At 38.1% G+C, this 16599-nt stretch overlaps 1 protein-coding gene across 1 annotated transcript in view; it reads left to right on the top strand.

The window, feature by feature from the left end:
• Positions 1 to 7983: 7983 nt before the first annotated feature.
• LOC129765206 (1-acylglycerol-3-phosphate O-acyltransferase Pnpla3-like) overlaps positions 7984 to 16599 on the top strand; it is a 78344-nt gene continuing 69728 nt past the window's right edge. Inside the window, exon 1 of the mRNA XM_055765249.1 lies at positions 7984 to 8823. The gene's annotated coding sequence lies outside the window, so the exon portion shown is untranslated. The remainder of the gene's footprint in view (positions 8824 to 16599) is intronic.

The raw sequence follows: 16599 nt of genomic DNA, 5'->3' as shown, positions 1-16599 counted from the left end.
AAACCAAGCTGCCTGGGGGAAATCGACATTGCAAATATATGCAAGCATTTCTATATTGCAAATAGGGTGAGTGATTCGATTAATTCTAGCAAATACAATTTAAACTTGAACTTCAATGTTCGTGTAATTTCATACCAATATTGTATTGTGAAAAATTTAGCATAAGCGTAATTGCAAAATTGTTTATGGTAGCGGTTGTTTTAAAAATGACTTGATATATGAAACGATTTATTTAAATGTTCATGAATAAAAACCAAGGCATGTTTCTTCTCGAGAACGGGTCGTTCGGTAGAAGCTGTCTGTTTTGTTGTGTTCATTTCGAGAAAGTGATTTTCCATATGCTCTACGTATAGTATTAGGTGTTGTTAGTCCAATTAATTTTCGCATTGGGTTGAATAAACGCTCAGAAAATAAAAATTGTAAAACAAAATTACCTTTTCCATTTCAAATATGTTTTCTCTTTATCAAAGTAACATGTTTTTACTGATGAGAAAAAATGATAATTGTGTTCGGTATTGGTAATTATCTTATATTACATTGGTGAGTTTTTTTTCTTTATTTCATCCATACATAACACAGGAGGTATCTCGTCTAGGGTCACAGAGGGCTGTTCTCATCATATCTCATTCCACTTCAGCATCTTCTATCTGATACGCACCACCCATACTTCTGTCATCATCACTCGGTAAACACTGGTGGAGTGAACAACCAATACCCAACTACCAAACAAAATTGCCCTTCTCAGGGCCACCAAATCATTATGAAAGAGTTTAACGATGTAATCTTTCAAACATATCCAAATCAACAGTTAGCCTAACGGAATCCTACGTCAACTATGCGGTCGTGTCTCGGACACAACCTTCCTGTGATTCTTTTTCTCTTGAGCTAAATTTTTTTTATCGCTTTTGACCTTTATTTCCTCATGAGGAAATTGGAAATTCGGCCAAATTCGAAATAGAACAGACTTTAAGTACTAATAAAAATGACGCAAGTAATACCCACGTTGAGATGGTAAAAGTTCCTCTGGAAAAGTAATACACTATATTAAAATATTTTATGAGTTCCATTCCTAAAAATGTAACATCTACTCCAAGTTGAACCATATTTTTAGATTACGTGATTTGTGATAACACTCTATAAACCTACGAATGGCGATCTCGGTGCCGCTGTATTCTACGATTCAGATCCTCGCTAAGCATGTCTGGTACATCAATTTGAGAAAACGCACAACTTCCCAATACTCGAATCACTACCGAAGACACGCATGCTATTACCTCCCCCAAGCTTGTGCCCTACACTATGCAAACGGTTTTAGAGAACATTAGTTTACACTGATACTGATGTAGGTGAACGCATGGCTTCTACCAACACACCCAAAAAGTCAATTTCCCGAATATTCATCATCCCGCACGGTGTCTGCCGTTTGTATATCATCAGTTACCTTCGAATCGTTGTTCATATAGCTGTTAGTGCCTCTGTGTTTCTCTGTGCCTTTACGTTTCCAACGCTAAGTTTCGAATCAGTTTTTTTTTCAAGTGTAGTGAACTTACGTGTGCGTCATCCGTTTGTCGAGTCAACCGCAATCGTACGGTTACGAATTATTTTTGTTTCGGTGTTTGCTGATTGGTAGTGCTAATTTGGCTGATCGTTAGCCACTTTGCGTGAAGTATGTATTTTTGGTATTCCGATTTTTCCCGTATAGACAATCATATGATTCTGTGTAAATATAGAAAAGTCATTGTTCAGTGTATTGGATTGCTTACATCTGTTTGCAGCATAGGAAAAATGAGTACCTTTTGCATACAAAGTGACAGCAACACATTATCGTGTCAACGCCATTAGCAGGATGCTTACAGTAAACATAAGATCAGTCTCATCCAGATGTAGTAGGATGAAAATGAATCTGTTGCAGAGTGGAAAGCTTCGGTGAACAAAACTGGCAACACTAACCAGAACACAGAACAGTTGTGAAAGTCAGTTATACAGTAAAAAGAATCCAGCAGCTGTTGTTTCTCTGCTGTCACGTTTGCTTCTATGCATATGTTTGTGTGTATGTGGGTAGAACAGTTTCATTAGATAGTAAGCCGAGGTCGTGGAAACGATATGTGATAACGAATCTGGTGTTCACTTAGTCGGATGAGTTAGCAACAAAATCATGATTTTCGGTTATTGGTCAAGTTTGTTAAGTATAAGTTATAACATTCCTTACTCAGTGGCATAAGGCTGATAATGATTATGATTGAGTGTAATTGAATTCTACGGGATGTAAGGTTTTATGTTTTTACGATCACAACTACAGTAGAACCCCGATTATCCGTGAAATAGTCGGGCTAGATCAACGCGTATAACGAAAATCGCGGATAACGCAATGAAGGGCTAAAAATGAAGCACGAACACAAAAAAAAATTTAGCATGAAAACTATGTTTTATCAATACAGAAATTATTGAACTATCCATTTGTAAGGTCGTGTACATCAGTGATCATATGATGTGAAAGCCATGACCAAAACAAAAGAGCAAGACTCTATCACTCACTGACAAATTTCGGGAAGGTTTATAGAATTACTAGGGAACTCGCATTCGCGGATAATCGAGTAATTTAAATTTACATTATTGATATTAATATTAAGTCAAATAATTGGATTAATATTGTCATATCTACAAATCGTAGTTGGATCAACTGACCTGCGATTTTTATCACGGCTTGTTTTACCATTTGTCTATTCAGTAATTACACTCCAAATTAGCGAAAAACAGCCAGCTTTCACCCAACCCAATTGGCTACACAAAATCGCTTGTTCTTGTCTGTTTTCAAAAAGCTTCAAACTATACAGCTAATTTGCCTATAACCCAAAATTAGGTGTCATCATATGATCAATTTTAACAGCAAGTGTATCCATAATCACATTTTTTTTTCAAAAATCATAAAAAATGGATTTCAATTTACATTTTTGGTAAAATATCACTGATTTTAGGCACGCTTCATGAACGCAATCAGTCATATTTAAAACTGATCATATCTTAATGGAAAAAGTAATTTTGGTCAGTTGCCACCTTGCAAGTTTTAAACCCACCCACTTGCAAGTTTTAAAAAAATCGGAGAGGATCGGTTGAAATAGAGTTTTTGCGGTCAATTTGGCGTAGAATTGCCATTATGACAACAAAAAATAAGGGATTGTCTCTGCACGCTAATTCTCAAATCCTTGATTGAAAACGAGTATCTCGAAGTGACCATTCGAATTTTTGATAAGACGAGAAAAGGCAACCAATTCAGGTGAATACGGGGACTTTCGATGAAAATGCTTCTGTTTTGTCCACAAATCTGGCATGCAAATTAAATTTAGCACATGAACTTCAATTTCCAAAAAAAATTGCTTGTTTATCACTTCTGATCAGTGGCTTCTCGTCCGCCTGTTCAAACTGTTCATAGAACAAGTAGACAATCTCAGAAAAACAATGTTTTCAATTCACTTTTGTATAAGGATGATGAATTATCGAAGGTAACTTATTTATGATTTCCATAGTATCCTCATTTCCATATTATTTATATTTTCCATAGTATCCTCTTTTTCTTTTCTGTTGCTGTGAAACTTCTCCACCACGAAGGATGTAATCTGATGGGTACAATTCGCTACACCACTCAACCCGCAGGCAACACAACATAACACTACGAAATAGGCAGCAATGACTACCGGGTACAAACCTTTCATCTGAACCCGCCGTCATTCAAACACTTTTTCGAATCTTCAAATGCAACAGGTCAAACTCAGTCAGCTATATATGAAGCGATCACTAGTACTAATGCGCCGTCTTGCGTAAAAATGTCATTTGAGGTTCCATGTTTTGTGCTGAACGAAGCCTATGGAAACGATAGAAAACACACTAACACCATTGTTGATTGAACAGGTAGCTTACTTGGTCACGTGTCGCCTCTATCTCTGATATCATTTCAGAATGCATCGAAATTTTATAAATAAATCTTTAGAAGAAAGGATTACTGACCCCGGGAAGGGCCGATGATTTGCGCGGTTTTTATAGAACCAGCTGAAGATGATTGATTGATGGTTAATTTTTGACCTTCCGAGAACAATACACAAGTTGGCCATTTGTCGCAGTTTGTTTATTCATGTTAATGTACGCAATAGAGATGGGCAAACCGTTCACGAGCGGTACGAAAGAACTAGTTCGCCGAAAAGAGTGAACAAGCGGCCGTTCTTTTTCAAAGAACGGTAGTTCTCCCCACGAACTGATTGCGAGCGAACGGTTTGTGAACGAACTGATTCCATAAGAACGGTTTGCGAGTGAACTGTTTGAGAGTGAACTGTTGGAGAGTGAACTGTTTGTGAACGAACTGTTTGCGAGTGAACTGTATGGGAAAGAACTGATTGAGAGTGAACTGTTTGGGATCGAACTATTTGAGAACGAAGTGTTTGCGAACGAACTAGTGCAGCGGAACTGATTTGCGCTGGATGGAATGGATAAATATAACGAGAACGCTTGTAAGGAAAATAAAACGATTTGTCATATATCATATATTTTTAATTTCATGTATTCTTTCAATTCCGCGTAACAATCATATACTTTCTGATTATCAGAAAAAATCGGGGGAAGCTGGGGCGATTCCTGGATTAGGTAAACATAAAATTTTATAGTGAGGGCATGTTGAGAAAAAAGTTTTTTCGTTGCTTTCAATTCATTGTTTGGCCTATTGCGTGTTTGTGTTATCGTGATTGTATGATTGATTGTTAGTGAAAAGTGCTGCTGATTTTTTTCCCTGAATGAACATTATGAAATACGATCTTACATGGAACCTGTGTGTTGTCCAAAAAGAGAATATAAACAATTGCACATATTTTGTGCGCATCAAATTATAACATAAACTTTTGTCGACCGATAAACATATTTTCACATACAGTTTGCGACTTTTAATGCTTATCTTTCCCCACTAAATTTCAAAATATGAATCTATTGATGTTGGGTTCCAGCCAACATTCTATGTTGTTCTAAATACCGCTGAACGAAAGAGCGAAAGAACGGCTCAAAAGAACTGATTCACTTAGATGAACGGTTAGTGAGTGAACCGTTCATCAAAGTGAACTGTTTTGCCCATCTCTAGTACGCAATACATTTTTTGGTTTTCTGGTTGTTTATTCGTTTTCTTGAATTTTTTTTTCGATTTACATAATCGCATCACTTACCTCAGTGAATCTTGATTCTCACCTCTCCCCACTAACAACTATCTCTCCGGTGATAATCACAAGGGAACCATGCTATAGATGCGATCCTTCTGACTGCGGATATCTTACTTCACCGAACCACTGTGTGTGATATCTTCCATACTTCCTTTGTATCGAGTAAAGCCGCTGTGAGTGATATCAGCCTTAGGAAAAACTAAACTGTCTGCACGCGAAACTGTCTTATTCGAACGTAAAAATATGGATGTAATCAGATGCACTCCTGCTTCTCTCCATGGATGTGAGATATTTTGTAAAGATAATCAATGTCAACAATTACATTATTTGCACCTTAACGCACTCGAACGAAAACTGGAATTGGACGATTTGTTCGAACGATAATATTTTCCTGTTTCGAACGATAACAGGAATAAGAATGGAGAAAACATTCGAACATATCTGATTTGAACGAAAACAAGAATAACGGTGTGTGAATTATAACTGCGAATGGCTTGTTTATAAGTTGAAGACGGACGGAGCTTAAATTGCAATATTTTCGCTCTCCATATTGTCCATATTGTACAACGAACGCAGCAATTGTATTCCGAGCATGTCATATAAAACATTGAGGTTGAAGCGCCAATAGAGAAAGCTTAAACCTAGCTCTTGGCCTTCAGAAATGCCATATATCAAGCTTAATAGTAAATATATATTGAAAGGAACATTCGACGAACGTATGATTTCGCGTACCTGATTGGCTTCGAAGATCATGCAATTCAATACCGTTGGATTATGTTTTGTGGGGCTGTGTCCATGCCGATTAGTCGCCTGTGAATGACATTCACATTATCACATTATTACCATTTTTATCTCCCAGATTCTTTAAGACAGTCAATATGCCAAGAAATCATATTCATGGGAAATAATTATCTTGCGATTGGAGTGAAATTCATGGAAATTAACGCCATTTATTTGCGTTTAAATTTTAGTTTAAAGCTCTATACCTCAAAAAAAATTCTGCAGTTTTTTCTACTAATTTCAAAACGCGCGAAAGGTGCGATTGCACCACTTTATTTAAACTCCCACAGTCAATGCACTCAATTATAATCCAAAAGATCTGTAATTATGACTCTGTTGCTGTTACTATTAGAGCCCCATACCACTTCGTACTGATTAAGAAGCCAATCAACTATAGGCCGATAAAAAGTTTGCAGTCTGCGGAGGCTTTATGCTTTTATGTTCTGGATGGCATCATTTTCGAAGTGTTATTCTGTAGAGTGAAACCGATGCCCAAATGATCTATGGTTGTTCGAATTAATTACTCTGATGGGCAATTAAAGGGTGTGTCACATCAAATTGCATCACGGAAAAAACGCTGTAGAAATTCGCCCAGTAGACCGATCCTTTTGAAAATTTTAGACAGTAAAATAAAAACTATTAAACAACTTTTGGCATTTTCTTTTTATTCATACTTCGAGCCCAAGCCCGTATGCTCGCAACTTCCTCTTTACTCCGTCCATAAGGATCTGTACAACGTCAGGTTGTAGTTTTTTTTGAACAGAAATCCATTTTCTCTTGAAGTCCGCCTCCGATTTGACAACTTTTGGGTTCTTCCGGTGGGCCTGCTTCATAATCGCCCAATATTTCCCTATTGGGCGAAGCTCCGGCGCGTTGGGCGGGTTCATTTCCTTTGGCACGAAGGTGACCCCGTTGGCTTCGTACCACTCCAACACGTCCTTTGAATAGTGGCACGAAGCGAGATCCGGCCAGAAGATGGTCGGGCCCTCGTGCTGCTTCAATAGTGGTAGTAAGCGCTTCTGTAGGCACTCCTTAAGGTAAACCTGCCCGTTTACCGTGCCGGTCATCACGAAGGGGGCGCTCCGCTTTCCGCAAGAGCATATCGCTTCCCACACCATGCACTTTTTGGCAAACTTGGATAGTTTCTGCTTGCGAATCTCCTCCGGAACGCTGAATTTGTCCTCTGCGGAGAAGAACAACAGGCCCGGCAGCTCACGAAAGTCTGCTTTGACGTAGGTTTCGTCGTCCATTACCAGACAATGCGGCTTCGTCAGCATTTCGGTGTACAGCTTCCGGGCTCGCGTCTTCCCCACCATGTTTTGCCTTTTGTCGCGGTTAGGAGCCTTCTGAACCTTGTATGTACGCAGGCCCTCCCGCTGCTTGGTCCGCTGGACAAATGAACTTTTTCACTGACGGAGCATCCATTTTTGCCGTTATTCACCTTCCGGTCGATGGTTAGGTTCTCGAAGTATCGTTTTAGTACTCTGCTGACCGTGGATTGGACGATTCCCAGCATCTTACCGATGTCCCGATGTGACAACTCCGGATTCTCGAAATGAGTGCGCAGGATTAATTGACGACGCTCTTTTTCGTTCGACGACATTTTTCCAAATTTACGAAAAATTGACAGTGAAGCATGGCCAACGTGATCTATACACTCTTATCTGATTATAAGCGAAAGCTGAAGATATAATTCGTAAAAATTAAATTTCTACAGCGTTTTTTCCGTGATGCAATTTGATGTGACACACCCTTTATGTCAACGGTAAAATGGACTAAGCGATAAGTTTCTCGTACTGATTCATAGTTTTCGTATAAAATCTGCACAATTTGCAGATAGTGATATAGTTTCAGTCTAATAATGAAAAAAGAAATATTAAACTAAGCGTAGAACAAGTGACATCTGTCGAAATAGCATGCATATTATAATGTGTTAGCAACTCAAAGTTCTGTATTTCTAAAACCATCCATTAGAGCAATTGATTTGAATAATTCACTTCATGTGTTAGTTGAATCAAAAGAATTGTCAGAACAGTACGATTGAACCATAATTCAGATTGTAGATATTGTTACTTTTATTCGCGATGTTATTCTAAGATGAATAATATATTCCCGTCGAAGACCCACCCTCGGCCAGAACCACCAACTACGCATACGACATCTGCGATAAAGCAGTTCGTCCCAAACTACGGGGCAGTCTCCCGTTGAGAATCACGATGGGACTACGCTACTGCGATGTATTATCACCTTTTGATTCATGTTATTCGCTCCCCCATTTGAGAGTGCCGTAGCGTGGCACGATTTGTAATTACCTTCTATGCTGGTGTGAGCGCGTGTTTACGCCGCTCGCGGTCTGCCCTATCTCAGAAAAGCACACACCAGCAGCCCCAAGCCCCGCACTCAAACTGCTCCGGCACCGATGTCAACAACAGCCGGCCGCACTCACGCCATCACCATCCTGTCGTTTCAAGCCACAAATAATACCGCCCGTGTCACCGCTATGGCCGTATATAACGAAACCGTTCAATGCTCGCTAGCCTCCAGTTCAGTTCCAGACGGTGAAGAGTTCACACATCGCGAGTTATTCGTTGAGGAAGCAAAGAAGTTATCTTATTTCGCGGTACGTCCTTTGTCCATTGCGATTGAATCAAGTGGTGGAATATATAAATATAAGAAAACGAGAATCGGTTTCGGTTCATTGCATGCGAATATCGTTGAAACGTTTGTGAAGATTGTTGCCCAATTAGTGCGGTTCGAGTGTACTATTTGTGAGTTTTTGAAGTGTATGATTTTTCGTAACATTGCATGCAGCAGTCCGAGGAGAGACACAACTGTTTGCGACTGTTTGGAGGTCAGTACGCGTGATTGCATGTTCTACTTGACATGTTGCGATAAATATCGGGCAGATAGTTTATGGTTGGTACTAAGCAAAGCGATTTTTAAAAAGGAGATTGAAATCCAATGAAATTGAAATCCTCTTTCATGTGAGCAAGTTTCCATTCGATAGACAAAGGAAGGCAGGCAGCATGAGATTCATTTTATGGAATGTGCCCTTTGACTTTCATTTTGTTGAGTAAACATATTGATACATTGAGTAGTGCTTGTAAATATAATCCCAACGGAATACAAATTAATAACAAATCGAGATGAGCCATCGACCCATTAGTAATACGAGATAGTGGCGATACAGCTGATTCCGTGTACAAAATATGCATATTCAGGGTGCAATATTCGAACCGGCCCAATGGCATTTAGTAGATGGATTTAGTGACTCAATAAACAAAATTCTTTTATTCTGCTGGAAAAGATCGCAGTCACGATCATCAAACTCATTCGTCCATGATAAATAAAAATTGTGAATGCACATTCCAGTTGAGATATACATCAAACCTGAACGAATATATATTTTTGTGCTCCTCTATCTATCTTCTATATTCTTCTTCTATTTATATAAAAATGGATTTCTGTCTGTCTGTCTGATTCTTATGGACTCGGAAACTACTGAACCGTTCGACACAAAAATTGGTATGTAGGGGTTTTTGGGGTCGGGGAAGGTTCTCATGATAGTTCGAGACCCCTCCCTCTCTCTAAGGACTGCCATACAAATGAAACACAAATTTCTGCATAACTTAAGAATTAAGCAAGAAAAATGAACCAAATTAGGCATGTGGAGGTTTTAAGGGGCAAGACATATTTTTATTGTGGTGCGACACTCCTTTCCTCTCTTTAAGGGGAGGCTGTCATACAAATGACATATTTTTTTTGCATATCCCGAGAACTAATCCAGCAAAGGGGTAAGCACAAAACTCGTCATATTTGAGATGTCATAATTTTAGTATATTTTCTGTATCAATATGTATTCCATGTAAGGGAGAAACATGTTATTTGCAAGTGATTGTTTGAGAATAATTTTATATTACAATGACGAGTTTTGGTAGAAGTACTAGGAAATTTTTAGTGAAAGGAAATTGTAAAGGGTTAATTAGAAGATCAATCAATCAAAAGTTCTGCGTTTTGACCAATGAACGTTCGCTTAGCAAGAAAACGTGAATGTTTGAAGGTATTGATAACAAAAAATCAATTTTTGGCGGAACGAAGTTTCCCGTGTCAGTTAGTATATATATAAATGAACAAAATGTGTTGCTCGCATGAGTGAGCAATCATTTGCAATTTTTTTTTGTGACCGATCGAGGATGTATAATAATAAACAAAGTCATGACTGCACAAGATTATTATCAAGCACGAGCAAAGGGGTTTGGGGATAATTCGTTTGGCTTCAGTGAGAATGAAAAACGATAGACAATTTTACAACAAATTAGAACTGATGTTTTTTCTTCTAGAGGTAAACTGTGAGAAAACAGACCGAAAAAGCAAGTGATCTTACTGTCTGATCTTAATATTTCTATAGCCGTACACAATAATTTTTATCATCTTTCCGTGGCCTATTTCTGAAGTTAACTCAATTTGATTAATTAATTTAACTGAATTTAAACCAGTTTATCCTTTCGGATATTATTTTAGAAAAAAGACGGGTGGGAAATGTCGGGGACATGATCGAATAAACGTAGGAGCGCTAAGCTTAAGAGGCAGTATTCTGTTCTAGAAATTAGAAAACATATTTTCTGTCATTTAAATATATTGTTTTGTTTTCATTTATTCGTATTTTCCAAATGATGATGTAACTTGTTGTATGTAAGATTCATCTTTTTCTGTTCATTCGTTTCCAAACCTCGAAAAAAGCCAATTGGGAAGACTTTACCTGAACTCTCGGCCTTGATAAAGGCCATTTTTTACGCCTCGCGGCCGTCGTCGACTGGTTGCAAGTTGGATAACTGGTGAAAATGATAGGGAACGCATAGCGTGTTCACTTGCTCATTTCCTATTACATATTCTATCATCGGGCACATTACAGCACTTTAAACTGGGGCTTATTCAACACGATGAGTAAACGGTATGGAGAAGGTGCAAAATCCAATTAATCAGCTTTTTACAATTATTCAATACAGTAGAACCTCGAAAATCGGATAAAGCGCACCAATAAGCGCAAAACACTCCTAATTTCACAAGCTCTCCAACGACAATATCCGATATGCTTTTATTATCTCGAATATTTTTTATAGAATGCATCGAACCTTTCGAAATAACTCTAATGTGAAAGTTTTGGTGGCCGTTGAAAGGGATTGATGGAAGCAGCTGAAAAAGGTTGATATATGATTCTTGTTATCGCTAGAACAATACACAAGCTATCCGTATGCCGAAGTTTGTGTACTTATTACCAAAACACAAGTAATGCATCTCTCCTTCTATACACACATGAACACTGCGGCCACAACAGATTCCATATTTCTACCAACACCACCAATAACAACGCAGAAAATAAATAATGTTTGCGGGTGATTCAATCATACACAAAAGCTATCCGCTCAACGGTATGAAAACCGAAGCGGGACGTTCTATTTTTTCTATTTTATACCCAACTACTCAATCCGGCTTGTCATGCTATTCTGGTTGGCCAATCTGCTCCTGCTTATTTGACGTAGGACTACGTCTTACATTAGGGGTGCCAAATCAGAAAACAGGTCACGTTTTTATGAAATAAAGTTAACGTTAATAACTATTTTTGCTGCGAACGGATATTAACCAACGGATTTGCATACCAATCGAATCGGAAATTTTCTAAGATTTGTTTGATATGCTACACATTACAATCCCATAGTCTGTATATGGTTTAAATTGATGAAAATTGGAAGCATTCCCGTTTTTCCATACATTCGTTCTGTCCATTTGTGTGCTTTCCCGAACCGAGCTGTCAATAACGGGCAACTTATGCAGCCGCTAGAATAGAAACAACGAAGGGGGGTAGCGAAAAGAGAATATTTGCAGGTAAACTTTGCATAGTAAGTAAGCTGTCGCTAGCGTATAAATATTGCATCTCCTCTGAGGAAAATTCTCAGAATCTTTCTGTGCCTGAAACAACAAAGGTCGCTTCTTCTGCTCGTTTTGTATTTTATGTTTCCCCTCGAGCTGTGAACGCTAACGAATATTTCACTTGAAGTGCATCTGAAGAAGAAACAAATTGCGACATATGACCAATTAGTGTATTGTTCTCGCAAAGGCAAGAAAGAATAGTTGTTTCTCGAAATGATTTTACAAAACTATTCAGGGTCCCCGGAACCTTTTACTAATGAGTTCTTTATAAAATTTCGACGTATTCGCAAATAATATCCGAAATGATAAACCAACAAATTTAAAAAAAAAGATTGCGTAGTCCTACGTCCTAAGCGGTCGTGTCTCGGATACAATCCCTCGAATTTTTTTCAACTATTTTGTGTAACAAAAACGAAAGCCTAAGATAGATACATTCCAAGATACATTACCTATTTTTTGCAATTTGCAAAAATGTGAAACAAGCTATTCGCGATTTCACAGTATTCACGATTCATCAGACATCTAGCCAGTGACCAGACGACAGCGAAGTTTTACAAATGGCTCTTCTCAAGGTCAAGTGTTTAGTTTAGCCTTCCAAATTGGTCTTTTTCAAGGCTAGAGGCAAATGAGCTGAGAAATTGCTGATGTCAGGCACAGCTGCCTTTGCTCGATACAAAGAAAGAAAGGAAGATAGGTATTGCACACAGTCGTGCAATTTTGTTCGGTCGAGGCACCGCGTAGGTTTCACGCCATCTGGTAAAGAGAGTTTTTGTATTTTTGCATTTTATCATTTCTGTATCTGTACTGGGGTGTAGGCTTAAAATTTCGAAAACAAGAGCGTTACGTTTGGGGTGCAATGATTCGAGCGTTAATACCTTTTTGCCGATTGAACGCAGTGGTATAACTATCACTTCCGAACGATAAAAGGTGTATGAGTAGGCTAACCAAACGTACCGTTTTTAACGGGACAGCACACCGTATTTTCGACCATTTTTCATTGTCCCGTATTTTTATTAATTTGTATCGTATTTTGAGTATGAAGAAAAAGAACATATTTGTAATACTGTTATGTTGTACTACTGTAAGTGATCTTTCAAACATTCGTTATTTCACATTTAACAACTTGTTGAAAGAGATTATGTATCTGCCACTTAAGTTGCTGTTAACTTTGATGAGTTTATTAGAACTCTTCAACATAAAAAGGAATCAATATTTTTGGCTAGTGAGGTGCAGAGTATTCTAAAAATATAGAGGCTTATGTCCGAGACTAGACCGCATTATTAACGCAGGACTGTGGAATTATTTTGCTTGTTTACAACTTTGGCTGGAAGACCGGTGCCTTGCCGCTCTGTTTGTCCCATTTGCAATCACCATTATATTCTTGTCGGGTGAATATCGAGACTTAGTCATCAATGTCTTTTTATGAGAACATGCGAAGGACCGTGATTACGAAACAAAGAGCCTTCAGGCGACATTTTAACATTTCCCACTCAGAATAGTTTCGCTATATGCCTAAAGCAATGCGAACATGGTTGATCCGTGTGATTGCCACAGGAAGCGATTGTTTTCAAAAAATATTTTTTCGATTCTCTGATGTGATTTGGCCATTGAACTTTGTATCGAGCAAAGCCGTTCTGTGTGACATCAGCATTACGAGAGACTACTAACTGCTTGCTAGTTGGAGCAAGACTGATTATTAGAAATTGCAAATGGTTTATTTATATCCAATAAGTTATAAACGGGCGGGGCTAATCTGTATAGTGCCGTACGAACGAGCGCTGCATTTGAATTTCGAGCGAGCGATTTACGCACGCCTCGTAGTAGTATATAAAAATTATACCTGATTGATTGATTGGTTTGCAAATCATCAACTTCCGTTGGCAGCACAAATAGTTGTTAACATGATTTGGCTCCCTTACTGGAGGACGTAGTTTTGATGTAGGACTAGTTGATTCAGATGAAATACAGGTACATCTGAGAATGTTTCATTGATGATTGGTTTTTTTTTTCTCACAAAAATTTTCAAAACGAAATTTTGGTCATTTTTTTTTGGTTCATGTGTCCCGTTTTCATTCCTGAATTATTCGGTCAGCCTATGTATGAGCGATGTTTGTCGTCGAATCAAAATAATCTAGCTATTCGGTGACCACTTGGTACTTGGCCTAATCTGCGGTATTACAGAAATACCGTCAAACATGGTAAAGGAAGCTTGATGGTTTGTGGTTATTTCTTTAGACAGGGCTCACCGGGAATGGAAAACGGAATAATGTATAGAAAGATTATGGAAAATGTCATGCTATCTCAAGCCGAAGATTAAATACCGCTCTTTGGAGGTATCAGGAGTTACTATGGAAAATAGATCCATGCTCACAAAATTCGTCGGTTTTCAAACCGTTATGTAGAGATTGATTGTGTATGATTGAATCACACGTACGCTTTGTTGATTTTGTGCGTTATCAAATATATAGCTGAAAGTGAAAATTTGTTCCGCCGCCCCACATTACACTCGATTCGTTACGGATTTTTTGTTGCCGTTTTGAATGTTCTTGGGAGCGTTGTTTTTCGGAGCATTGGGAATGTAATTTTGCTAAGAGTTACTGAGAACTACTTGGATATTTGAAAGTTCAGTATTTCAGTTTCAGACAGCGAAAAATAAACAGTACATGTTGGTTCTGAGAAATTCGTGCCGTGGTTCGTGCCCCTAACGCAGTGAAAGCATTCATTCACCGGCCCTTGTCAGGTCTATCAAATGGTTGTACTAAAGAGTTTCATTCTTAAATTTCTATTATGTCATTTTCTCGATTATAATCTTAAAACGGTACATACATTGTTCATTTTGTTGCTCCTCATTAATATTTCTATACAGAGCAAATGTAATGCAAACTACATGCTTGCACTGAACGGTGCAAATGATTCACAAAGCAGCAAAGCAATCAAAGCAATGAAACACTTTTTTCTCTGTCGAAGCTGTCTTGAGATAAAACTGATTTTTTGCGTCCCTGTCACAAGATCCTCATGAGTAAACCCTCACAAGTTACCTCATGAATCTTTTGCTTAGATTACTTCTTCTTGAATGGCGTTAACGTTCCCTGTGGAACTTTTGCCGTCTCAGCTACAAAATGACGCATTAACTAGCGTCATTTATCAATACATAGTTGAGATTTCTTAAGCCAAATAACACGTCTTGAATGTATTCCGAGGGGCAAAGCTCTAGAATACGCGTGACTACAGTGCAAGTCGGAAGAAAATTCTTTGACGAAAAATCCCCCGTCCAGAACGGGGATCGAACCCGAACACCCGGCATGATAATGTGAGACGCTAACCACTCGGCCACGGGTGCACTTGCTTAGATTACTTAGCTTGCATGAATAGCTTGTTTTCTTGTCAATTCTCAAGTGTAGTGCCAATGTCCAAATGGACTTATAAAGCCAAAACAGTGTATGCAACATAGAAAGAATGGCGTAGAAGCTAAGGTATAACGATAATTCATTCTCCGCATAACACAAATTACCTAGACGAATGATAAACTTCCATTAGAACGAAATGAGGAAAAGCCCATAAGAGCAAGTAATGGAAAAGTACCAATTCAAGTACATTCATATTGGAGTCGCTATACTTTCGTTGCTCAGTGAAAAAAGACGGGTTGGTAATGTCGGGGACATAACCGGAGTGACGTAGGACTATACAAAGGGGACAGCTTTTGCTAAATATATATTTTAAATATATTGTTTTATTTTCTTCTGCTACGTGAATACCTACCTATCTACCTGAAAAATGGATTAGTTTACTGTTTAGTCTTCATGAACATGTTGGGGGTTCTAAAAAGAACCTTTGGTGTTGTGTTTTTGCGTTTTTTTTTACAAACTTTCTCAATTTTTTCTCGCTGTCTTATAGTTAAATCTTAATTTTTTTCCGAAGGCTTTGTACTTATTAAATGTTAAACGCAGGGCATCTTTCGACGTATGCACATATCGTACAATCAAAATGATGGCTGTGATAGGGGATGCATAGGTGGTCATCAGCTCATTCACTATCATATATTTCACTATTGAGCACATTACCGTACCTTAAACTGTTTCCGTGTTTCGGAGACGAATGAATTGTAAGATTTGTAGTTTCCGCAAACAAAGTAAATAAAAATGAAAAAGAACTGAGGTTTTGGAGACGAACTCTACGATCTGTCGAGAAATAAACGAGCTATAAGCGTTCTGAAAAACCAACAGTAAATACATGGACGAATGACCTTCGGATTAAAGCCCTTTAAAATAAGAACAGAGCAGCAGGAAATACATAAAGGCGAATGAACTGCAAAGTTCAAAGCCTCTTAAAAACAAAGAAAGAAGAATAAGGAAATACATAGCTCATGTTGCTCCTTAGTTATTTTTCTATACAATGCAGATGTAACGTCATTCATTTTTCAACATCAGTTATCAACCAAAGAAAGCAGTTCTTGCTACCGAGAAAATTCGTTAATGCCATCCTGCATACACTGTGTTGTAATTTGAAGCCATTTTTAATTCGGAAACCATGCATGGGTTTGTGAAAACTGAATGATCAATTTAAAAGACCCCAACCACCAATAAGTTCAAGAACAAGATAAACAAAATAAATCAGTTTATATTATATGTCATATTATGTCTCTTTAGAATGCATTGGTATTGTGAAAAACTTTCAATAACTCTTCTTTGGAAGGTTTAAT

The sequence above is a fragment of the Toxorhynchites rutilus genome, chromosome 2 (assembly GCF_029784135.1).
Source record: "Toxorhynchites rutilus septentrionalis strain SRP chromosome 2, ASM2978413v1, whole genome shotgun sequence".
Taxonomy (NCBI): domain Eukaryota; kingdom Metazoa; phylum Arthropoda; class Insecta; order Diptera; family Culicidae; genus Toxorhynchites; species Toxorhynchites rutilus.
This window is presented reverse-complemented; position numbering and strand designations above follow the sequence as displayed.